Consider the following 25,924-nt stretch of genomic DNA (forward strand, 5'->3'; position numbering starts at 1 on the left):
CGGGTTCGAAATGTGACGTTGCTAGGTCACATTTCGAACCTAGAGTGCTAGAGTTTCGACTTATCATCCAAGTGTAACCCGTTCGAATCCCGGTCAGACGTGTATTTTTTTTTTAATCGTTACAAATTTACATCTCATATTCCCACGCACAAGCGTCGAAGCTTATATGGTGAATTAATCATCAAATAAAAAAAAAAAACAATATCAAATTAGAAACAAAAGAAAAATATAAAAAATTAAATAAATAAAAACCTAAAAATATAAAACTTACATAATAAATAAACAGAAAACAAGTATCTAATTTTAGCATAACACTCAAGACGTAAAAAAGAAAATAAAAATATTGCGTACGCAATGTTCACGTAGCAACGGTTGCTAGGAGGCCGTTAAATTTGATTTTGAATCTATAACTTACATACTTACACAGTTTTTGTTTGTATTTTTTTTTTTTTATAAAAATATACTTAAAAAAAATACGTTTTATTTATTGAGAATTAATGCCGTCCTTCCTGGTAGATTGGTAGCGCTTTCGTCTTTCAGTACGAGAATAGTAAATAAATAAGAATATTTCATGCTTTCACAAGGAAGTAGGAAAATAATTCGTTTTTCATTTACCAATTATTTAATAATTATACAGGAAAAAATTAATTTTAATGATCATAACAAACTTCTGAAGTGAAATACAATAGATTATGATTGCAATATATATTTAATTAATCGAAATTGAAAATTTATTTTCTATAAATTACTACTTTATTATATAATTATGATTTTATCAAGAAAAAAAATAAAAAGATAATTTTAGAAATTTTAAATCTGTTTTTATAATTTATAAAACAAATAATTATAAATACTACACAACGATAATTTATAATCAAATACAAATCGACAACTATAATTAAATAAAAAATCAAAACGAAGATGATTCATACATAAAAGTAAGCCAAGATTTGCTTGCACTTAACTGTTAAGTGAAATAATGAATATTTAATTAGATGTGTTGATTTAAATAAAAAATAACTTCGCTTCGCCACGCTATTTATTTATTTTTTTCCAGAATGTTGACCTAACAATTTTTTATTTAATTAGATGTGTTGATTTAAATAAATATCTTCCCTTCGTCACGTACCTAACGCTATTTATTTTTTTTCAGAATGTTGACCTAACAAATTTTTAATTTCTTATCTTCATTCATTTTATGTAATGCACATGTATAACAAAACACAGAGCACGTGTTGGTAACGGATACAGTACTATTAGTAGATTGCTAAACAGTCATACAATTGTTGAAATTTTCTTTTCAATTTCTTTCACGCGTTTTGCTAAAAAAAAAAAAAATTAAATACACTATAAAAAAATAATTTCTATAGTAAAATATACTTAATTTTTTTTTTCTTTAAGTAATAACCATTAAATAATAAAAAGGGGCGATTAGTCAATCTAGATTTTGATTTCTTTGTTATAATTTTTAAATACATTTACTATTACCATTTCGTTGCACAAGTAAATTCTGCTAGAATGTTAAAATTATTAATTTTTGTATTATTATTAACCTTTTTTTATATTTACGTACTTTACTTTCCCGTCTAGATAGCGTTGCAGCATAGCTATATCTTTAGAAGGGAAAGTATTGTAATCGATCCATTTGGGCATACGTGGTTTCCACCGGATCTTGACGATTTGACACCTAAGGCACTCAAAACACCGGATGGAAATTTTTCCGGAATGTTATTTTCTTATGTACGTGTCTGTGTTCAGTGTTAGCCTCTAAATCACCTTATATCTCCAGAACTACTGGACCGATTTTGAACAAACTTTTTCAGATTACTTCTACATATGGGGAATTGATGCTATTAAATTTTCAAGTTAAAAGAACAAGGTGTGAGGAGGTAGAGAGCAAGGTCACCCTCAGTATTTTCAGATTTTGTCTGATTGAGGTCATATTTTTCTTAGGCACATTTTTTAACATTAAAAAATACCAAAAAAACGTTTTGCAAAAATCGCTTCCCTACCCTATAAAATGCTGTTGTAGTCGTTTGCTATGTTGTGATGCCACACAGGTGACCGGTAGAATTAATTAAATGAGAAATATTTAAAGTGGTGAAAAAGTAATTCGGTCTGGCTGGGTCTCAAACTCGAAAGCCCAGATGACTCGGTATCTGGTGCGTTAAGCCTCGCAGCTACACCAGTCTGCCGACCGTACAAGCGAAATTTATTCTACGTAAGGTGTGAAATTACACTGGTTTAGTTAGTGCAGACCGTCACCGCTAGTACCGCCACACCACCCGTGCGAATTAAATACGGTATGCGCGCGCGCGCTTTAGTTAGCATCACTGAATTAATAAACGAAAAAATATTATATTTAAATAAAATTATAAACATTTTAAATTAAGTTGTGTGTGTAAGCCAGTGTTGTGTGCGTCAGATACAACCCACAGTTGTAGAACTTTCTCGGAACACGGTTTTAGCCGCGTGTCCTACAATTGTATTGTCAGCTTGCTTTTTAAACCGACTAAATGTTATAATTTAAGCAACAATAAACTTCGTTATAACAGATCGCAAAAAAAGCAAACACTAAATTTTGAAGTTAAAAGAGGAAAAATTGCCTAGTTTACCTTATCAATGTGCGTTTTGATTATTCTTAATTAATTTGTAATTAGCGTTTTAATTATCGTCAGTAGAAACAAGGGAATTAATTTAAATATTAAAAAGAAGCCGGCATATAGTAGGCAGAGCCAAAGAGCTAATTTTGAAAAATCCGGGTATCGAGTCCTTCGCCCTCGGCAAACTGCTACTTAGGAAAACTATTAATAAGCCCTTAGCTTTAAAAATTTCTTGGATTGTTTACAAAAAATATTAATCGATGTTGGTGAATCCACGTAAGCGTAGTTTTTTTTTTAACGGGACCATAAATTTTCTACGAGATTAAGATTTAGTCTTTATGATTACCGATCTAAAATATTAAATTCCTGATCATTGAGCCAGTACAAGTCTGATTTCAGCGTATGCTTTGGGTCTTAATGCGAAAAACTGTTACGGGACATTGAAAGAAAGACAAACCATTATTGAAATGCTTAATATGAACTACCCTCCCCCTGTAAAAGATTGGCTTCAAAATAAAATCAGGTAAACTTTTTAAATATGGGACCTATTTTAGCCAATGAATAAGGAAATTTTTATGACACATGAAAACGGGGAAAAACATTTTTTGCTGTCACCTTTTTAATTTAGGGTCCTATAGTACACAACACGAACTAGAAGTGTAGAATCCTCCTAAGAGATATTGTATTACGTAAAGTAATTATTCTACTCTTTGAGTAAAATTTTGAGATTCGGAAACCGTAGAGACTCTATTTCCTGCCTTCTAGACCTATTTTAATAAAAATTAAATGACATTAATGACCCATTTCTTTTTTTTTGTGGGCGAAAAAACGCCTACAAATTTCATAAAAACCGACGCATCCAATCTGAAGATCTCAAGCAAAGGCTTATTATCCACCAGTCCTGAATGAAACTGCCCAAATACATAACCGAAACGACACACTGATGTAATGGAATCTTCTAATAGTATAGAAACGTAACGTAACGTAACTTTTAGACCAGAAACGACGTAAAAGAGAAATAAAGGTATTTGGTCTTATTTCTTTAGGGCGGTTTGAATAGAACAAACCCCAACAGAAAGTATCTTAACTACCTAAAGAGAACTAAATTATATGAAAATATTTACCTTCCCTTTGAGTAAAAGTTTAAAATATAGGACGAATAAGGTCTGTATCTCCATCCCCTCCTCAATTATGACTCAGATATATATATACTAGTCGCTCGACCCGGCTTCGCCGGACCTCCCAGCCAGGCCTCGCTTCGCTCGGCGCTTTGGTTTTCCAGGTTTCCAAAGTTCTTTTTTTCAACTGGAAAATGTTTGACGTTATCAACTTTACTCCAAGTTAAGAGCTTAATGTTTTTAGAAAAAAATTCATGCAATTTAGATACGTTATCTGATAACAGAAAATCCATTTTTTTTTTCATTTACCAACATGGGGGCTGTGCCCCCAAACCTAATCGCATTTCCCGTTGCTCAGTTGTTTCAGTCGAGCGGGATTGATCTGTGCGTATTCGGTCGCTTTCTAAACGTATTTCCCGTTGCTCAGTTGTTTCAATCGAACGGGATCGGGCTGTGTATATTCGGCCGCTTTCCAATCTTGACTGTCTTTCGTCTTCAATCTCTGCCGCACGAACAGTTTTCATCATACGTGCTTTTTTTGTGTTTCTCCCGATTGAAGAATGTCTTTTAGGCACGGTATGATGTTTTGAAAAAAGATCACAGAATTTAAAAGATTGCAGTTAAATTCTTTACACACTTAAAATTAGTAACACACACACACACACACACACACACACACACACACACACACACACACACACACACACACACACACACACACACACACACACACACACACACACATACACATATATATATATATATATATATATATATATATATATATATGATAAACAAAAAAGCATTTATGTTGTTTAACAGCTGTAAAAAATTGTAAATGAATGAATCGTAAAAATTACATATGCATGTGCGCTAAATCAACTGAAACTTACGAATAACTGTACGTTAAAACTTCAGCCCTTTTCAAAATTAATCAATTCAATGTTGAAAAAAAATGTTAGCTAAAAATTAAATTTTTCTTGAAAAACAAAGTCATTTTAAAAATTAAATAAGCTTTAAGGAAGAAATAAAGTGTTTTAAATTTCGTTGTAAAATTTCGTTTTGTCGGAGGTCCAAAAAAATTAGCCTATGTTCACCGCAGGGATTCAAAGTGTAGGTGTGCAAAATTTTAGACAAATCTGCCCAGTAGATCTCGAGTTAAGTTGGAACAGACAGACAAACAAACATTGATTTTTATATATATGGATATATATAAAACAGCTGAATAAAAAAAACAACAGTATATTTGATTTTTCATTTTCAGATTCTTCATATCAAAATGAAAAAAAAAATTATATCAAGAAATTGCGATTTCTTCTTTGTTTAACTTCTATCCACCATTTCGTGTTTTTTTTTTTTTTTTTTTTTTTTTACACCTTAAGATCGGATTGAATATTGTTCACTCATATTTGAACCGAACATTCTTAAATCAATAAAAAATTATGGTTTTCTAACCCGTTCACGAATTTCAAAATGTCGGGCATGTCAAATTTTTAATCTTTTATATCTCGATAATGGTTAATTTTATTTAAATATATTTTATTAGCTAAATGTTAAGCGTTTTATTAAAAAATAAAATGATTCTCATTTTTTACAATAGGCTAACAAAAAAGTGTTACATCAAAAAATGTATTATATAATTTCAGTACCGTGTGTACTTGTGCATAAGTACATACGTGCAAAAAAAATACGAGTTTTTGGACTTAGGGGCATTGGAATTTGTCGCAGATTATTTAAAATTTATTTAAATCTATATTTTTTAAAAATATTTCCATAAGACACATTAAAGGAAAAAAACTTTTTAGATTTTTTTTACAGTTCAACAGATTTTTCCGTTATAATTATAGCAGCCACATCGTTATACATTCTGTTCTTTAAATTTCGATTTTAAAAAAAAAAGGAATTACCAATTAAAAAAAAAAAAAATCAATTGCCTACCCCGATCTAAAATGAATTAATTGTTTGTTTACAATCCCATCGGCAAGAACATTTAATCATTCTTATTCGTATTATACTAGCTGCCGGGCGTGCCTAGGCACACCTCCGCAAGCTAGGCCCTCCGGGCGGGTTTCCCTGGTGGGCGGCGTCTCGAAATATTATTATTAGATGTCCAAAACTGATTACCTCTTGTGTAAAAATGTTTTTTTTTTTTTTGAATGGTGAAAATTGATCAAGGAAAAGCGAAAAAAAGGTTCGTCATCGTTCAGTTAAGCATTCACCTCATTAGGGCTAATCTAAGTTAAAATAAGTTAATCCTCTGGAGCAATATCTAACGGTAGACCAGGAGGTTAAAAAAAAGAAAAGTTAATCTAAATGGATAATGAATAGTATTTTCAGTATCGATTTATTTATATTGAAAGTAGTTTTGTTTTAAGATCTGCTACGATATTGAATAAACGAATTACGGTAGTAAAATTTATTAACTTATTTTATAATTATTGTTTCTGTTGTTATTTATTGTTTATAAGCATTTAAGAAAAATATATAAATTGTAATTCCGCTTACTAACCAATGTAATTAATTATTGCGTTCTAGCGTTTTCGGAAGTTATTATTCCATCTTCAGGGACATCTGATAAATTTGTATATAAGTATTCACATATTAATTTGATGTATATTAAAATAAAATCGATTGTCAAGTTATAAAATAGGTCATACATTTGTATGTCTAGTCGATAAACTGCCTCGATTGTTATTTTAACAACATAACAATTGAGACGCTTTTATACACTCGTTCATCAAATTTAAGAAAAGTTTTATGATTTTTTGACGGACAGTATGTTCAATCATGTAAGCATGTTCTTACATTTTGCTCTTATTCGTTGGTGTTGCTTCTTACTTCTCTCTTTTTTTCTGTTCAGCCTCCGAAACCATTGTAAGGTATTACTTCAAAGGATGAATAAGGATGATATGTATGAATGTAAATGAAGTGTTGTCTTGTATAGTCTCAGGTCGACCATTCCTGAGATGTGTACTTAATTGAAACCCAACCAACAAAGAACACCGGCATCCACGATCTAGTATTCAAATCCGTATAAAAGTAAATACCTTTACTAGGATTTGAACCTTAGAACTCTCGACTTTGAAATCAGATGATTTGCGATGATGAGTTAACCACTAGTCCAGCCCGGTGAGCATTGCTTCTTCTTACTTATTGTTTATAAGCATTTAAGAAAAAAAAAATCATATTTTTTTTTACGGGCAGTATGTTAGATCATGTAAGGATGTTCTCAGTTAAGGGAGACGCGCACACAGACGGACAGATATACAAATGCTCTTTAGTAGTGAAGGATTAGAAAAAACCGATTAATAAATCATAAGTTTAAATATTCTTATTCTGTAACACTGTTAAAATATTCAAAGGACTATGCCATCGCTGGAAAATAGCAAACGTATGGCTGGAAAATGATAATTTTATTAGATTTATTAGACGATTTAATTTTTCGGTTTTAAACATTTTGCAATTTGATTATCTGTTTTTTTTACTGTAATAATCTTTATTTCTTACTGCACTTTTAATTCAATTTTACTGTAATTCGGTTAAGTTGGTTTAACCTCTAGATCCACCGTTAGATATTGCTTCAGAGGATGAGATGAATGATTTGTAGCGTGTGTGAAAATGCCATGCCTGAGTGGGATTCGAACCCGGGACCTCCGGATGAAAAGCCGAGGTCCCGGGCCTTAAATTGTGTTAAGTCGCCACGATTTACATAATCGTATGCTGTCACGTATGTTATTTTACAGTTTTACAAAATATGTAATTAATATAAATTTACATTAATTAATAAATTATATTTTTAAATGATATAATTAATAATAAATGATATTAATTTAATTATTCTGGTTACATTTTTAATGTTTTATATTTTCAGAATCTTCTAGTTTAATAGATCAACCTTCAAAAAATGGGTAATAATTTCGGTAATGAAGATATATTGCGAAATAAATCAAAGTTCAAACACTTTCATTAATAAAAGAAAATCTGGAAGAATTGTCAGAGCGCATGAGAACGATTTATAGAAATAAAAAAACAAGTTTAACAGCATAATTGAAGAGCTGGTTGTAAGATGCTTTCTCAAGAGTATAGAAAGTTGGAATAATGTAAGAATATGTGATAGGTGTTTATACATCTTATTTATTATATTTCTTTTTTATCTTTTCTTATTTAAATTTGAACTACAAATACTGCTAGCATCTTCTTTAAAATTATAAATATATATAAAATATTTAATATACCGCTGGACCAAAAGTCACTGCCCTTCGTAAAGGTCATTATTTGAATATAAAACAAAAACAAATTGAATTCCTTAATTGAAGCTGCATGATTATTTAATATATTGTTTCTCGAATTGTTTTCTATCTTTCTCGATACATTTCTGTAGACTACGTGGGACGCTTAAGCACTTGTTTGCACAGTCGTGTATTGGAATATATTTCTTCAAAAAAGGTTGGAATAGCATATTTCAAGTCCTCAATTTTTTGCTGTTTTGTAACAAACTTTATCTTTAACAATTTCCGAAAAGAAAAAATCCACGTGTGAAAAGTCTAGAAATCTGGGAGGCATTTCTGTCGCCCCTCGCCGTCCAATAACTTACCTACCAAATAACTCTTCAACTTATTTTCGCACAGCTGTTCAATGTTGAAAGTAAAGTAAGTGAAGTCGTCGTACTTCATATGTAGCTCCGGCACGGCATAGGTTGCCAACATTTCCAGGTACTTCTTTCCAGTTACTATCGATCAAAAAACCAAGGTCCAATTACTTAACAACACGAGATACCACCCCAAACGGTAACACCAAGTCGATTTAGCTGCCTCTCAGAAATAATTTTACGGTTCTGTGAATATCAATAGGTACAGTTGTGTCTGTTGACGCGGCTTGTTAATTTGAAAATCGACTCATCACTCCAGATTGTCTTAGAAAACGACTCATCACCTTCTATTACTTTTATTTAACATTGTCTCGCAAGATTGAAGCATACGATCAGGATCGTCTTCCAATAGGCCACGTATAAGACGAGGTATATAATGTTTGAATTTAGCCCAGTGGTTCCCAAACTTTTCTGAGTCGCGGCGCCCTTTTTCAAATAAAATTTTTCCATGGCGCCTTACACTAAGTAAAAGTATGTCTAAACTCATATATCTTCATTATTTTTTTTACTTTATTAACATTAAATTAGTAATTATAGATGTCTTGGTTCAATTAATTATGAAGCTTTTACAATATTTCGCGGCTCCCCTGCAAAGAGGCCGCGGTTCCCCAGGGCGCCGCGGCGCACAGTCTGGGAATCACTAATTTAGCCTAATGTAAGATTCTTTGAACAGAAGTTCTAGAAATATTTTGTTCGAGAGATAGCCTACGAGTAGACTATTTAGGGCTCTGTATAATCGCTTGTAAAACGTTAAGCTTAGTTTCATCACTTTGTGATGATCTACCCGACCTGCAGATGATTCTCTCAAAACGTTTTCGTAAATTGTAGACGGCTTTCCGTGTCGGTGAAACAATGTTAAAATGATTATTCCACTCATTTATTATTAAATTATAAACACCTTTGTACCACGTTTTTTACAGCAAAAACTCTTTCTTCATTAGTAAATATTTTCACAAGTTAGAATCAACAATGTCGATGAACATAATAACAGCTGCATACAACAGATGTTTGATTGAATAACAGTGTACTCTGGTGTTTGTGTCAATAACTATTTCATGAAAACAAAAGGTGGTGATTTAAAATCGACGGGAAGATCACAACAATATTATCTTAATGTTTACAATGGGTAGCGACTTCTGGCCCGCTAGGTGTATATATAGCGATTTTTAATTAGCATAAACAACGTATACTTTTCTCAGATGATTCTTTCTATTAATAATCAGAACTTTTTAAAAAAGTTATTCAAAACGTAAATCATCATTTCTTTTATGTAATTTGTTTCATATTACTACCGTCCACCAAGAACATTAGTATATTAAGAAATAATATTTTTAAATCTTTAAAATCTTTCAGTTGGCTTCAACTGTTGGCTTCAGGAGATTATTAAAAAAACTTCTTAAATGTTGACTTTAATATTTATCAATACATATCGGTCAAAATGTTTAATATTTGACGAATTAATATTTTTATAACAGTTTTTCATAATGTAAAAAACCATTCGACGAGTATTCGAATTTTAATTTGTTTTTCTATTTTGCAATTAATGAAAATTTAATGCCCACTGAGAATAAATGAATGTTCAGTTGTTTGGAATACATATTTACTTTTAAAAAAAAATGTAATTCCATTACCAAAAACTTAAACCATTATATAGATTTTATTCTAATTAGAATACTCGTCAGAATATAAGATCTAATTCCGTTTCGAAGCATAAAAATAAAGCAACAACGATCAAACAACTTCATTTTTCATAATGGCAACTGTAGAAGCTTGCCATCGCTAAAAAAGTCATCGATTCCAAAAATCCATGACGTTCCAGACAAACAGGCAGAATAATTTATAACTTCACTACAAAATTAGTTACCTACAATTTTCTCCTATTTTTTCCCCTCAATTTTCAGGCAGTTTTATTCAAAATATTAATTACACGGAATTTCCTCCTATTTTTTTTTTTGTTTTCAGTTCATTTGTGTGTTGTATCATTCAAATATCCTTCTTTTTTATCTTTACGTTGTCTATCCGTTCTTTTGTGTTTTTGTATCTAAGACTTATTCCCCTTTATTCATTTTACAGCCATCAAATTTCAATTTACTTAAATTATATATATATATACTAGCATCCTCGTTGCGGCTTATCTCGCGCTATATGGTTACTTGCCTTTCCCAACGCGGTACAATTTTTTTCTAATTTTTTGTTTTTAGTTTTTTTTTTGTTTTTAGACAAGTAACTGGAGGTAGGTGCAGCCAGTCACGTCACACATATAGTAGCAGTGGCAGTAACTGTACGGTTCAGCAACCACACCACGTACACCGTCACTCTCTTTAAAAAAATCGAAATTCAAAAACCCCCGAAAAATGGTTCTTAGATATTTGTTTGAAGAATATTAATTTGCAAGCCTAAATCTACAGAACATCTCGTTTAGTGTAGTGGAAAATGGGAAAATTTTCAATCATTGTTACCTTTCTTCACCCCTTTCAAGGTAAAATTTCGAAAAATTTAGAAATTAGTTTTTCATACCAAGATTACACACATCAAAAATCAAGTTGATAACTTCTTTTGTTACCGAGAAATTAAAAAAATGGTAAATTTCATTTTTACTCCATTTTTTAACCCTTTTAACTCTAAATTAAAAAAAAATCCTTTCTTAGTGTCCACTTACATCGTAAGAAGAACGTGTATACAAATTTTCATCAATTTATCTTTAGTAGTTTTTGTTGGGTGTTTTTATGATTAATCAGTCACGACACGTTTTATATACATTTACATATGTGCATATCAAACAATGTGAGAAATATCATATAAATTAGAAATAACCTGGATTTACAGAGATTTAGGCAAAAACCAACTATTGTCAACAACTACAAAGACAGTTTTTGTGGAAATAATTCAAGAAAAAGATTTTTTTTTAATTGAGAATTAATAAATTATTTATTTTGAATGAAATTGAATAACTATAAATTTCTGTAAGGACATTTGAACAAAAATACATAAATATGTATAAATTTCATTCAGATTTTTTTTTTACATTTTGCCATAAATCTATTTATTTATTTTTCTCAATATTCCGTTTACGATTATGGTAATTTTTGTTGCCATTAAAATTAATTTCGCTTTTTCTCATTTCCAGAATGACAATGTCTGAATAATTTTTCTATTCATCTAGGGGAAGTAAATACATTAACTCTTACACTAAAAAAACAGATTTGATAATTTATTTTGTTACCATACTTGTATCATCCGAAGAGCAATATTTCATGTTGTAATGTTCTACATAATCTATATCTAAAAACATTATCAATATGAATAAAATATTTTATAAAAAATAAAAATAAAAAACGACTTCAACAAATAATAGAACATATTTTAACTAAAGTAAAAGTATTTACAACAAATAACTGTTTTTGAAATCGGTGCCAGCTAACACATGTTAAAGAAAAAAAAACCTACGATCTATATAACAAAAGATCCTACTTCAAACAATGCAAAATTGGTAATAGAACTTTTACTAAAACAAAATGGGATTTACAAAAATATAATACAACAATAAAATACCACAAAGAAAAATATGATATAAGAATACTTTGAAAGATGCTTAGGTACATATATTATCGCCAAGTATATATACCTTAACGAACTCAAGATGAGGTATAACCGTGAGACGCTCGCTTACATGATCTTGGACTCATTTTGCATGATAGAATCCCGTTAAGCCGACTGGCGGTAGGTTGAGGTACTAAACCCACCGGGTTGGTCTAGTGGTGAACGCGTCTTCACAAATCAGCTGATCTGGAAGTCGAGAGTTCCAGCGTTCAAATCCTAGTAAAGTCAGTTATTTTTACACGGATTTGAATATTAGATCGTGGATACCGGTGTTCTTTGGTGGTTGGGTTTCAATTAACCACTCATCTCAGGAACGGTCAAACTGAGACTGTACAGGACTACATTTCATTTGCATTCATACATAATCCTCATTCATCCTCTGAAGTATTATCTGAAATGTAATTACCGGAGACTAAACAGGAAAAAGGAAAGAAAGGTTGAGGTACTAACTTTATGATTAATTTGTGTTGGCTGGCACAGACTTCAAAAATAGTTATTTGTTGTAAATACTTTTACTTTAGTTAGTAAATAAAAATATAATTATTTGTAACTTTTTAGTATTATTTTTCGTTGAAGTCGGTTTTTATTTTTATTTTTTATAAATTTTTTATTTCACAATTTTTAGTGGTATCTAGCTTGTATATATTATATTTATATTATTATACAATTAAAATATGGGTAGGCCAACTAACGCGCTGCTCAAATGAGATAGCGACGTTAAAAGGAAAATTGCCAAGAAAGGAATGATCCTTTAAGGAAAAATAGAGAAAGAAGTGAGAAAGAAGAAACAACAAGAATGTAGACTTTCACAAATGATAACGTACAACAGTCGATTCTTACGGAATGAAAGGCATGTCCATCATGTCAGTTTAATATACATACGTTTGTCAAACGAAACGCAAGAGCAACGTTCTCATCGCCTCGGCTTGATATACGAGAAAGGAGAGTTACCAGAAGCTGTAATGATAAAATTTGATGACGAGACTACTGGGTCTTAGAATGAAAGATGTTGATGGTTGCGTAGCCATATCGCCAGTTTGTGCAACATTCCAAGCAACAAAGGGATACGGAGATGTCGAGCGTAGAATGCTACCTCTAATATTAAGCTGGGTTCGTAACTTTTCGCAAACTGCAGGGTACATCCCTTGATAGGGCAGTAATAGACATCGGCAGAAAATATTTTCTCAAGGGGGAGATTTATGTCGCTCTTTGTCGAGTTAAAACTTTAGAGGGCAATGCCTTGTTTGATCTGGACCCAAATAATTTATTAAGTAGACCACATAGAAAGAAAGCTGTGGCAGAAATGATGAGGTTGCGTAATCTATCCAATTTATAGGTCTTATTATTGCGAGTACACATTTGGACAAGGTGTGGGAGTAACCGGTTAAATTTTTTTTTTTTATAATAACTATAGAATATTATTTATTGCAAAATTATAGTATTTAACTCGCTTCATACAAAGTGATGTCGGTTGGGAGCTTGTTGTATGACTATTTATTTAATAACATTGCAAAATTAGAATTTATTATTACATAATGTAAATATAGATATATTATAATTTTGCAATTAGGTATATAGTACACTTTTTCACCATTTTTTATAAATATTATATATAGGTTTAATATTTATTTAGAGTTTAGAGGAAAGTAGCCAAGGGAAAAAAGGAATGATTGTTTAAGGAAAAGAAAACAGAGAAAGAAATGCCATGACTATTTCCACGGAGACTGAAAAACGATAATATAGACTTATAAGTATCCTAGTCATACAGGGAACAGAGCAACACCGTACTGGTGCGAGCGGTCAGCGGTTAAGGGTGTCGAGCAGTGGTTTTTTTTTTTTTAGTATTTTGCCTTATCATCGGATTTCCTTAAGATAAATACGGGACTATTCCAAAAGTAGACTCTTTCGATAAAAAAAATTCAAAATCGGTTAACTAAAGTCGGAGATATTGCGAAACATACATTAAAAAAACAAAAAAAACGGTGTTAGTTTACTTACACCATTAACCCGAGTAATAAATAAATAACAGTTTAGTGAAACGCAAAAAAAAATCATCCACATTAACGTCATAGATTTTCACATTTCTCGTTAAACAAACAAATAAATAAAAATCAATCGGCAAATGAATAGAATCATAGGAAAAATAATGTATTTCTGTAATGCCACCTTGACCTTAAAAGTTTATCGTTAAAGCAGTTTATCGATGATATAGCAATCATAGAAAAAGTATATCACGGTCATATATAAACATATTTTTCCTTTATCTACTATAGATAAATAAAAAAGAGTACGCTGCAAATAATTGCGATGATTATTATTATAATACCACGCATTGTATGGTTATTATGTAAAATTTAATTATACGGACGTAACATTCAGAATTCAATAATAAAAAACATTATTTTTACCAAACCGAAGAAAACAGATAAAGTGAGAGAACTACTGCACAGTTTAACATTTAATGCTTCCAAATTGAAATAACAAGAATACATTATAAATGAACGAGCGATAAAAGTTCTACTGGGCGAAGGTCATTCTAGTTCCAGATAAAACGTAGGAATACTAAGTAATACTTTTAATACGAGTAATACTTTTACTTAGGGTAAAGCGCCATGGAAAATTTTTAATTTAAAAAGGGCGCTGCCACTCGGAAACTTTGGGAACCACTGTATAAGTAGTTTGAGTGATATCTTTCTTTGACACAATGTGAAGGAGCGATACAGTGGAAGGGAAGGTTCCGTCGCCAAGTCACCGCTGCTGATAGGACCCAAATGTGGCAGATTATCGATTCCTATTGCGAATTCGTCTACTGTAGACTCATGCTTGGTAGTACGAGCAGTGCTCACAACTAAAATTTATTTTTTCAATTACCGTTTAAAGTAATATACGGGCAAGAAGCCTGCGACTTGATAATAAGAAATGGAATGTAAAAAATTAACATAAAAAAAGAGCGGAGGTAGATTTCATTGGTGGTAAATAGGGAATAAAAAAGATTTTTACCTTAAAGTTAAGAAAAACTTCAAATTTACTCAATACGACAATGCTTGCATGTGAAAAAAGTTTCACATGTTTAGCATATACAAGCCCCATCTTTTTACAATTACAGTAATATTTTGGCCATCCCTTGCCGTAAGGGTTAGTCATATCAAGAAATTTTGTTTGTTTCAGACAAAATTTTTAGGTAATGTCTAGAGGATTAACGACCACTTTAAACAGATTCGATACACTGTCTATTAAGGGAGATATGATTTTTTTTTTGTCTTCGAAACTCCATTTTTCCCACCTCCTGGCCGAATGGTTGGTTACATCAAATAACTTTACTTAGATAAGTTTTAGGCCCTTATCCAAAGAATAGTAGGAACTTTAAATTAATTCGATATTTTACTTAATACGAAAATTATTTACAGATTTTTTTTCGAAAAAGCCCCCGCATTTCCACCACCACGGTCCGATTTTGCCCATTAACGAACTCCTACGAGATTTTGGGTCGTTATATTTTATGTTTCAATTTCAAAGTGATTGGCGCAAAATTACGCCAATAAATTATATTTATCGTGTCCACGAGAAAGTGAAATATATACAGGACGTTTCATAATGTTCTTAGGAGTTACAAAAATTCAGTACAAAAAAATTATTTCACTTACCTAAATGAAAGTTGTACGAGGTGATGCAGGGACTCAACAGCTTTTGTTAAAATCTATAAATGTTCAATATGTGCTCTTCTGGTGACACGGCACACATCAACACGAAAGTCTAGCTCTTGCCAAACTCGTTCTAACATGTCATTTTCGATACAGTTGATCGCATTGATTATGCGATCCTTTAGCTCGGCGATATCGTGCGGCATCGGTGGGATAAAAACCGTATCTTTCACGTAACCCCAGAGAAAGAAATCACATGGCGTGAGGTCTGGTGATCTTGGTGGCCACAGCATAATGTGTTGGTCTTCTTCAGACGCAGGTCCTATCCAGCGCCGAGGTAATATTGGGTTAAGGTACTGTCGAACCTCGTTATGAAAACGGGCAGGAAAACCATCTTGCTGGAAAATGAAGTCGTTGAGTAGCTGAGGCGTAAGCCATAATTGTAACATATCCACGTATATCGTGCCGGTTACTGTCGTGTTCATAAAAAAGAACGGCCCATGCACTGCCTCACAAGAGATCGCAAACGTTTACTTTCGGAGAATCCCGAATGTGTTCCACATAAGCGTCTGGGTTTTCAGTTCCCCAAACTCGCACGTTATGACGGTTTACTTTGCCGCTAATATGGAAAGTAGCTTCATCGCTGAAAATTATCTTGTTTAGAAAACCTTCACCTAACAACATCTTTTCCTGTAACTGTAAACAAAAATCGAGCCTACGTGTTTTATCTCCATCAGAAAGACGCTGGATTAATTAAAGATGGTACGGTTTGCATAATAAACTTTTACGGAGAACTCCCCACACTGTTGTTTTCGGAATTCCTAACTCTCTGCCTGCAGCCGCAGTCGATTTTGACGGGCTGCAAATGAAACTTGCACGCACACGTTCGACATTGACTTCTGAGGTTGATGGACGACCAGTTGATTTTCGCTTGCACAAGCAACCGGTTTCACTGAACTGTTTATACCATGCACGAACTGAATTCTCACTTGGTGGCTCCTTATGAAATTTCAACCGAAACGCACGTTGCACAGAAATTACTGACTTTGACAAGTGAAATTCTAACACACAAAACGACTTCTCGCTTCCCGTGGCAGCCATTTTCTCTACTGTCGACGCCTAGCGAGCAAATAGTTTACTAACTGCCTAGCATATGTGGAAAAAACTATTTGAAGTACTCTTTTGTACAGTACTTGTTTTATTCTTATGAGTGAAATAGTTTTTTGTTAATGAATTTTCGAAACTCCGAAGAACATTATGAAACGCTCTGTATGTATATATATATATATATATATATATATATATATATATATGTATATACGTAAACTTTTGAAGTGACGGTGGTTTTGGGGTCTGGGGGATGTGAAACGCGAAGATATGTGGAAATTTTCCGGAAGTCGAATCATGGTACCCATTACAATAGATAGCTTTCTTAAGAAATCTACCTAAAAACGAGATTGTGCTAGTTATCTACAATTCAGGAATATTTATTACTTTTTACGTTAAGTTTTCCTAACCTAATTTTCGCTTGAAAATATTCTTTATATTTGAATAACATCTGGCTATATATCATTATCTAATACTATTCCGATGATGATGATGACGACAAAAATGTAATTTTCCGTTTAAAAGATGTACTTTAGTAATGTGAGAAAAATGTACAACAAAACTTTCAAAGGAGGTTCTTGAATTAAAAAAAGAATCATCGACATTGGATATTTGATGAACAGCAATGTTTGAAAATTCATTAAGAGGGGAAAAAAGAACGAGTCGAATTGAGAACCTCCTTCTTCAATTGAAGACATTAAAAAAACATTAAGGTAGTGGCGAATAATACCCTCAAAAGGCCTGTAATTCCAGTTTAGAGTTGATTTAACCTTGAAAGCCGTAAAATGAGTTAATATCTTGAATTTTATTAAGCAACAATTTAATTACTTTCTAAAATCACAAATTCGTATACAACTCTAGAAGGCTGTTTTGAATAAAAGTTACATACAGTAACTGCAAGTATTTTGAAAGCCGTCTAGATTACTCTCAGTTTTGAGATCAACATGTAAGCTAGATAAAAGAACGGTTTCGTTAACGAAAAATACACATATTTGACTATGATCAGATCCACCAAATGGAGATCAATCTGAAAAGTTTTCAAAATTAAGGCGATTGGTAATTTATTTTTACTAATTATATTAGATTCACTCATGCAAAATGACAGATTTGAAATTTCATAATGTTGAGCTGCACAACAAGATTCAGATAGATTAGTCGATAATTCAATTAATCGAATACCGGGTTCAAAATTTAAGTGACGTTAAGATTTCCTCTAAAATTAACATAATTTTTAATTTTTTTAATGATAATCCATTATTTAATTTTAACAGCTGGATTATTCTGTCACCAATTTTATTTAATTTTTATACTGATAAAGATACTGACAATCAGATGATTATTTTATCATTGACGATAAAATTGTGTTCTTTCTGATGATATTCAGAAAATAGTATCTACTTTCGAAGAGCCCAAAGAAATGGCTTTTATTATTACGCTTTACACAAAAAAGTGTTTGTGTGTTAAGCTAATAAGTTTTTACTCATTAAAAATTTTAAAGTGCGATTATTTTAGATTTCATGTTTGCTTTTTGAAAACGGAACAGTTTTTAGGGTCCAGACCAAATTTGGTTTACGATTCACAATTCTGATATTATGCACACAAAATCAACCAACATGTAAGCCTAAAAATATGATTTGATTTTTAAAAAAACCATTTATACTCCACACTATAACTATAGACTACCCAGTTACAGCTATCCTAAATTATTTTTTTAACGATAAAAAATGGATTTTGAAGCATGAGAAAAATACCAATCCTGCTCCGGATGAATGGCAAAGGTTTTTACTACTACTACTTAACAACGATAGTCGGCAGAAATAAAAAAAAATAATTCGCAAATGGGATCACATCACATCTAAAAATACTACAATTTTTTATGCTTAGTTTCGCAAAAACAATACTATAATTGAGCGGTAGAGCGACTATGTCCTAAGGTATATATTTCGTGGTATATACTCCCTTTTTGTCAAGCATACTTTGTATGCTTGACACACTACATACACCGAGTTATTTATTGTTTTATCATAAAATGTTACACATTAAACTATATTTCATAATTTAACCTTACTTTTATTTGAGTATGAAAATAATATTATTGTTTTTATAAGAGATGTAAATTTCAACAATACAAGTATGTAATTTTATTTTAGAAAGTTTACAACCGAAGGCGTCTAATCTATGTACGCAATTTTATCGTAGTTGCAGACTATAACGAAGGACAAGTTGAAAAATGTAAAAGTAGGTCGTAAACTACATAAATGTAGCCTACTAACGTAATCTTAATGTTCGTTTATCTTCTTTTTTAGTTCATGGTAAATGTCTTCTTTTTTCTTGTAAATGCTTTTTATAACTTTTATTATTTGTTTGTAGTAAGTTTTTATAAATTTCATTATCAGTAACAGAAAAAAAGTAACGTTTCCTAAATTATTCGAGGAATAATAATAATATATTTGTTAACACTTTAACTGACATATCTTTTTTTTCAACATTCTTAAGCACCCCCAAGGCAACCGGATCCGCCATAAGACATCATTCTCAGCCGATAATCTTTTATAAAGCATCAGAAATCATTCCCAGAAATAACAACACTTTCAGAGGTAACAATATTTTAATCTTTTTGATATCAGTCGTACAAAATAATAACGTTCACTCGTGTTTACTAATCGCCGTTTAATAAGCATCATTATAGAGATTACCCGAATAATAAACATCATTACTTTCAGAAAAGATACTCTACATGTTGACAATAAACAAAAACCTGAAGGTAATCTACAAAAGATATATTTTTTCCCCGAAAATACCCATTCATTCCCAAGAATAATGAGCATTCATTACAGAATATACTGTAAGAAAAGACCTTCCTATAAGTTTTAATATAGGTTAACTGGTTTCCCAATTCCTTCTTTACCGGCTCGAACATATTGTTATCTTTGTATCAGACCCAATTAAATACTGCTAATATTCAGCCCTAGTGACGTCTTCACAATCTCAACTGCAAAGATTAGTTTTCAGTACAAAAATATGCATGAGCGCGCGCGCGTGTATGTGTCGGGGTATACAATATGTATGTCTGCGCTCAGCAAATGAACAGGTGGAATGAAACACATTGCAGTATGTTTACAGTTACTTGAAATTTCTCTCCAAGCGTAGTATGTATAGGAACGAGGACAGAATGCAATTATCTGCAACGATATTACTACGCTATAAAATATATCACGGTTTGTTATAGCCACTCAAGATAACAATTTCATGTCAAAGACCTAAACAATCTGCAGCACCGTTAAATAGAGAAACCGAAGCGAATGACTCTCAATACAGAATAAGTCTCTAGATGAACAACTCATTGCGAGAACACTTCAAGTTTATTTATAATTTATTTGCCGTGAAAAAAAATTCTTTAATTTTCATGTACAAAAATACTTTATTTCAATTAATTACCAGGTAACTATATTAATATCATGAATATTGAAATAATACTGGCTTTTCCCCGACTTTTTAACGATCCTCAAGAACAGAAGATCGCTCGCTATACGATAAGAATTTACCCGTTAAATAAGTTATTTTAAATTATTTTTTAATAAGTGAGATGTTTATTTTCTGAAAAAAGTCCAAAATCCAAAGTTTTTTGATTTTTGGCTTTTTTAGAGACTTTTGGTCCGGTTGATTACAATCAAAAGTGGATGTGCACAACCAGATGTTACAGGAGTCCTAAATAAAATTTTCAACATCCTACTGCTAATCTTTTTTAAGTTATGCCAGATACATACATACGTACAGACGTCACGCCGAAACTAGTCAAAATTGATTCAGGGTTGGTCAAAATAGATATTTCCGTTGAAATCTGAAAACAGAAATTTTTCGCGATTACAATACTTCCTTGTACGAACGTACAAGGAAGTAAAAAGAGTATTCGAAAAATCGAATAAAGCAGATTCCAGTACTGTATCTCCCGTAATTTTTAATATAATCAAAGTAAAACAGAAAAATTCGGTGACAAAACCATGTTTTTTTTTTTAGGTTTAAAGTACAATAACTTTGTTAAATGATTAATAAATGCGTAAATCTTATTGTCAAAACTTGTAGAGAATTTAATTCTGAGAAACTTATGTAATAAGGTCCACGAAAAAAATATATCAACTTCTATTATTAAAAACAAAACAGAACTAAAGTTAACAGAAAATGTTACGAATTTGTAGAAATTAAAAACAGCTGTTTTTAGTATTAGACCTTTGAAAATTTAAAATTCTTTTAATTTACTTTTTAAAAAATGCTCACTGTGGTTTATACTGGATTAATTTTCAAAAAAATGTTCGAAAATTTCACCACTGGCATTGATGCACTTTCAACTCGTTTCCTTATATTTTCTGTGGCTAAGCTAACGATATCTTCACGTTTCTTATTGCGGGCAGAGCATTGAGAATGCGAGCGATCAGTTCATCACGTGTGTCTACACGTTTTGTTTGTACGTATATCTCGCGTTTCATCCGTCTCCATAAACAGTAATCTAAGGGAGTAAGGTCCAAGATCTAGGCGGTTAATTTACCGGCCCTCTACGTCCAATCCATTTACCGGTAAATGTTTCATCTAAGCACTATCTTACTTTGTGAAATGTGTTGGTGCTCCATAAAGTCGATAATACATTTGAATTCAATTCGCCAATGAGAAATTTTGAAGCACTTAAGAAATTCATCGTTTAAAAACTCCAGATACTTTATCCCCGTGACATGTTGAAAGGGGAAGAGCCTATTAATAAGGCTGAAATTTTTATCAAATTCATAAATTTTTTTGTTTAGTTCTGTTTTGTTTTTAATAGGGGGAGTGAAATTGATCGCGTGCTCGTAGTGCTCCCTGCGTAATCTAAGCGATCAACAAGAGGTCCGCCTTAAAACGCGCTGACTAACTCAAAATATCATCAACTGACAAGAAACGCCTCTTATGAAGCAGAATTAAAACAGGCTGCGCTTCAAACCATTCATGAAGATTATCCAGAACAGGAATGGTTACACATTTATACAGACGGATCATCAATACCGGGGACAGGAGAAACGGGAGCCGCGTACTACTGTGGCCACTTCCAGGGGCATGTTGCAGTCGGCGCTCCACAAAGCAATGCCGCAATTCAAGCAGCAGCCATTTAACTTGAAATCCTTTCCACACGGAAGCCAGATTTCTTTGTCGATTCGCAAGCAGCCGTTCGGAACTTGTCACGTAACACTACAACTACTGCACAAGAACTTAGGTGTGCAGAAATACCTTAAACGAACTGCGATGTCAAGGCTGGCAGTTGAAATTCCAACGGGTTCCTAGCCATGTTAATATATATGGTAATGAAAGGGCTAACAAAATGGCAAAGCTGGCAACCTCTCTGATTCAGCCATCCAGCACTCCTTCTCTTAATTCAGCCAAAGCGCAAATAAACTCTGCAGTCAATAAATGGATTGACGAAAACCGCAAAAAATCAGCGGCAGGCAACAAGTGGGAAAGTCATATTACACACGGTCCAATAAGCTATAGCCTCCCTCGAGCAGTCAGCGTTGCTGCATTTAGATTAAAAACCGGACATGACTTTCTGGCCTCGCACCTACATCGTATACGAGTTCTGACCTCTCCAACATGCCAACTGGATGCAGACCATCAGGACCTGCAGAGCTGTGGACCACTCGCAGAAGGATGATGAAGGCCTCGTTTACACAGAAGCCCCTCTATGCTGGTCAACGCGTCACAAAATGGCTCAAGAGCCAAGAACGGCCGTTGGGTAGTAAGAAAATAAGTTTTTTCTTTTAACAATAAAAGTCGATATATTTGTTTTTCATAGACTTTATTATATAATCTTTTCAGAATTAAATTTTTTACAAGTTTTGATAATAATATTTACGCATTTATTAGCCGTTAACAAATTTATTTGTCTTCAAATCTAAAAAAACATATTTCTCGTCACCGAATTTTTCTGTTTTACGTTGGATATCATGAAAACTACGGGAAACACAGTTTTGGAACCTATTTTATTAGATTCTTCAGGTCAAAAAACACAAGAAACCATCAAATTTACCCCTTATATAACACCTTCAAAATTTCAATATGATCTCATTTCACCGGGGAAACTGAATCAGAGTGAACATTTTCGCTAGCCGTAACTCGATAACAATGTGTTTTCGATTATATGTTAGTATGAAATTTTTTCCTTACTTCAAGCTCTAGAATCAATTTCCAAATTATTTCCCTTGTCTCCTAAATCATCATTATATATATAAATGTAATATATATATATATAAATAAATATAAAGTCAAAATCCAATGAAAATAATTCAAAACTTTCCATAAAGGATTGACGTTGTTAGGGACAGTTCAACTGTCATTCAATTGAATTGGTTATGATTCAGAAGTCTCAAATTTTCTCTTGAAACTATTTTGTCAAAAATGCTATATCTACAAGTAAATTACAAAAAAATACATAAATAAATCAAAAATCATTTTTAGACAAAAAGAGCTCAGTTTCTCGTATGAAATTTCAAAAAATATTTCTTATAAAAGTTGTTTAAAATATTATTTTTCTTTTGACAAAGACCAATAAAGAGATGGAAAACCGAATAGGCCTTAAAAAATAAATGAATTAATCACGGGTTTTAACATTTATGCTATTAAAAAAGCTGACGACACAGTCGTTTCTGATGCACGGCTTACACACACAATTTAAAATATTTATTTTATTTAAACAGAATATTTTTTCGTTTATTTAATTCACTGATTCTAACTAAAGCGAGCGGGCATATCGTATTTAATTCGCGCAGGTGTGGCCGTAGTAGCGGCAACGGTCGACACTAACTAAACTAATGTAATTTTACAACTTATAAAACAAATTTCGCTCGAACGTTCGGCAACCGATGTAGCCGCGAGGCTTAACGCATTAGGTACCGAGTCGACCGGGCGATCGAGTTCGAGATCCAGCCAGATAGAGTTACTTTTTTATATTTTAAATATTAATCATTTATTTAATTCTACCGTTCACCTGTCACGTCACAACATAACAAACGATTACAACAGCATTTTATGGGGTGGGGGTGTGATTTTGCAAACATGTTTGTTTTGCAGATATTGTTAGTTTTTAATCGTTAACAAATGTGCGTAAGAAAAATCTGACCTTAATTAGGCAAAATCTCGAGATACTGAGGGTTACCTTGCTTTACAGTCTCACCCCCTTGACCTTTTACGTTGAAAATTTAATGTCATCAGTAGTGCCCCATATGTAGAAGAAATCTGACCAAGTTTGGTCAAAATCGGTCCGTTAGTTCTGGAGATATAAGCTGATTTAGAGGCCAACACCGAACACATACGAACATTAACATCCGTAAAATTTTCATCCGGTTTTTTGGGTTCCTTGGATATCAATACGTGAAGACCAACTTTTGGATCGACGTTGGAAAACTGTGTTTTCACATGATATCAACACGTGAAAACGCAGTTTTCCAAATTAGACTTTTTTTTTTTTTTTTTTTTTTTTTTTTTTTTTTTTTTTTTATTACAGTACTTTCCCTTTTAGAGCTACAGCGCTATCTATACGGGAAGTAAAAAATATCCTTTTCAAGAGTGGGAGGAACTCTTTGTAAAGGTTTTACTGCAGACATAATGAAAATTTCAGTCGTTATTTGATGAACGACTGAATATGTTCGTCTTACTGAACGTCGTTCGAACGTACTGAATACGTTCTTAGGTTTTACTGCAGACGTAATTAAAATTTCAGCCGTTATTAGACGAACGACTCAATACGTTCGTCTTACTGAACGTCGTTCGAACGTACTGAATACGTTCTTCTTACACTAGCTATCTCAAAATTTTTTAGTATTAAATTGTTCAAAAACTTTATTTTTTATTATTTGTTCGTGTAGATAATAGTAGACTATGACTAGTAATTATTATATGAAGAGATGAATTCCTTTTAGAATAAGGAAAATGGCGAAACTGAATTCGAACGTAGAACCTTCAGATGAAAAGCAGGGACGCTAATCGCTTTTCCAGATGGGGTCCCGTAAATGTAACGTTAAAAGAGCAATGTAATAAAGAAATTAATTTACATAAATTAAATTTTAGTTGTGAATGAAAATTAAATTTAGTTAAATTTTTAAATACGTTGATAACAATCCAGCAGAAATTGCGTGAGACTAGCGTGTAGGTTATATATAACCTCAAACAAACCCACGTTTTTATTAATATTAACATAAAAATAAAATTCATTTCCACGAACTAAATGTATTGTTTTTGTTCATTAAAATAAAAACATTAGTTTTATTAATACTCATTATTAAAAATAGACGATTTAAAACTATTAATACCTATGAAATTAAATTTTACCTTTTTCCCAAGATTCGATTTCTTTTATAATTTCCTTTTTTCTTTGAGCCATATTAACTTTTTGTTTGAGTTAAAATTCTATTACGTGCAACTTAGAACAATAATTTTTAAAATTAAAACCTTTGAAGTTTACTAAACAAATTGATAATACATTACACTGAAATAAAGGTTAATGCACGACTTAGCGACGTCTATATCGAATAAAACATGCGATTAAACGATGTAAACAGCTGATTCTACGTCATACATCGCATTCCAAAATCCCGGTTAATTGTTTAAACGTACAATAACTATTCCCTATATATTTTATTTGAAAGTATGCGTGATGGTCTCTTTTAAATTTATCACCGTAATTGACAATAAAATAAATGAATATACATAATAAATATTACGAAAATGGAAGGAAATGAAAACAGGTTAATCTAATAGTAATTATGAAATAAATATTGATAATTGCAGATCTTCACATTTAAACTTTTTTTTTATTAATTTTAGTTAAAAAATTATAAACAATTTCACAAATTAGAATTCTAAGAAAAATAATACTGGAAATACAATTTCAAAATTAATTTTTTGTATTTTCATGATTTTTAACGAGTTTTTTTGGGGGGTAGGAGATTTGTTAAAATCTAAGATTTTAACAAATTGTATGGCCGCTTTCTAATGACATTTTAATAAAATATACCATTATATAATGATAACTTTTATAAATAAATGATTGATCGGTTTTATTTTGCTAACATCTTTTTTAAATTAATTTTTGCAATTAAAGAATTTTATATAAAAATGAAAAGGATACATCAATATTCCCTTAGAATTTCCAAATTCACTTTTTTAACATAATGGATTACTTAAACTTTT

At 31.9% G+C, this 25,924-nt stretch overlaps 1 long non-coding RNA gene across 1 annotated transcript; it reads right to left on the reverse strand.

The window, feature by feature from the left end:
• Positions 1 to 623: 623 nt before the first annotated feature.
• On the reverse strand, positions 624 to 25,250 carry LOC142327299 (uncharacterized). The gene is made up of 3 exons (XR_012756957.1): positions 25,064 to 25,250; positions 1,163 to 1,322; positions 624 to 1,066 (listed from the first exon to the last, which is right to left on the reverse strand). It is a non-coding gene; the product is annotated as an uncharacterized LOC142327299 (long non-coding RNA).
• Between the last annotated feature and the right edge of the window lie 674 nt (positions 25,251 to 25,924).

This window comes from Lycorma delicatula, chromosome 7 (genome assembly GCF_047948215.1).
Source record: "Lycorma delicatula isolate Av1 chromosome 7, ASM4794821v1, whole genome shotgun sequence".
Taxonomy (NCBI): Eukaryota; Metazoa; Arthropoda; class Insecta; order Hemiptera; family Fulgoridae; genus Lycorma; species Lycorma delicatula.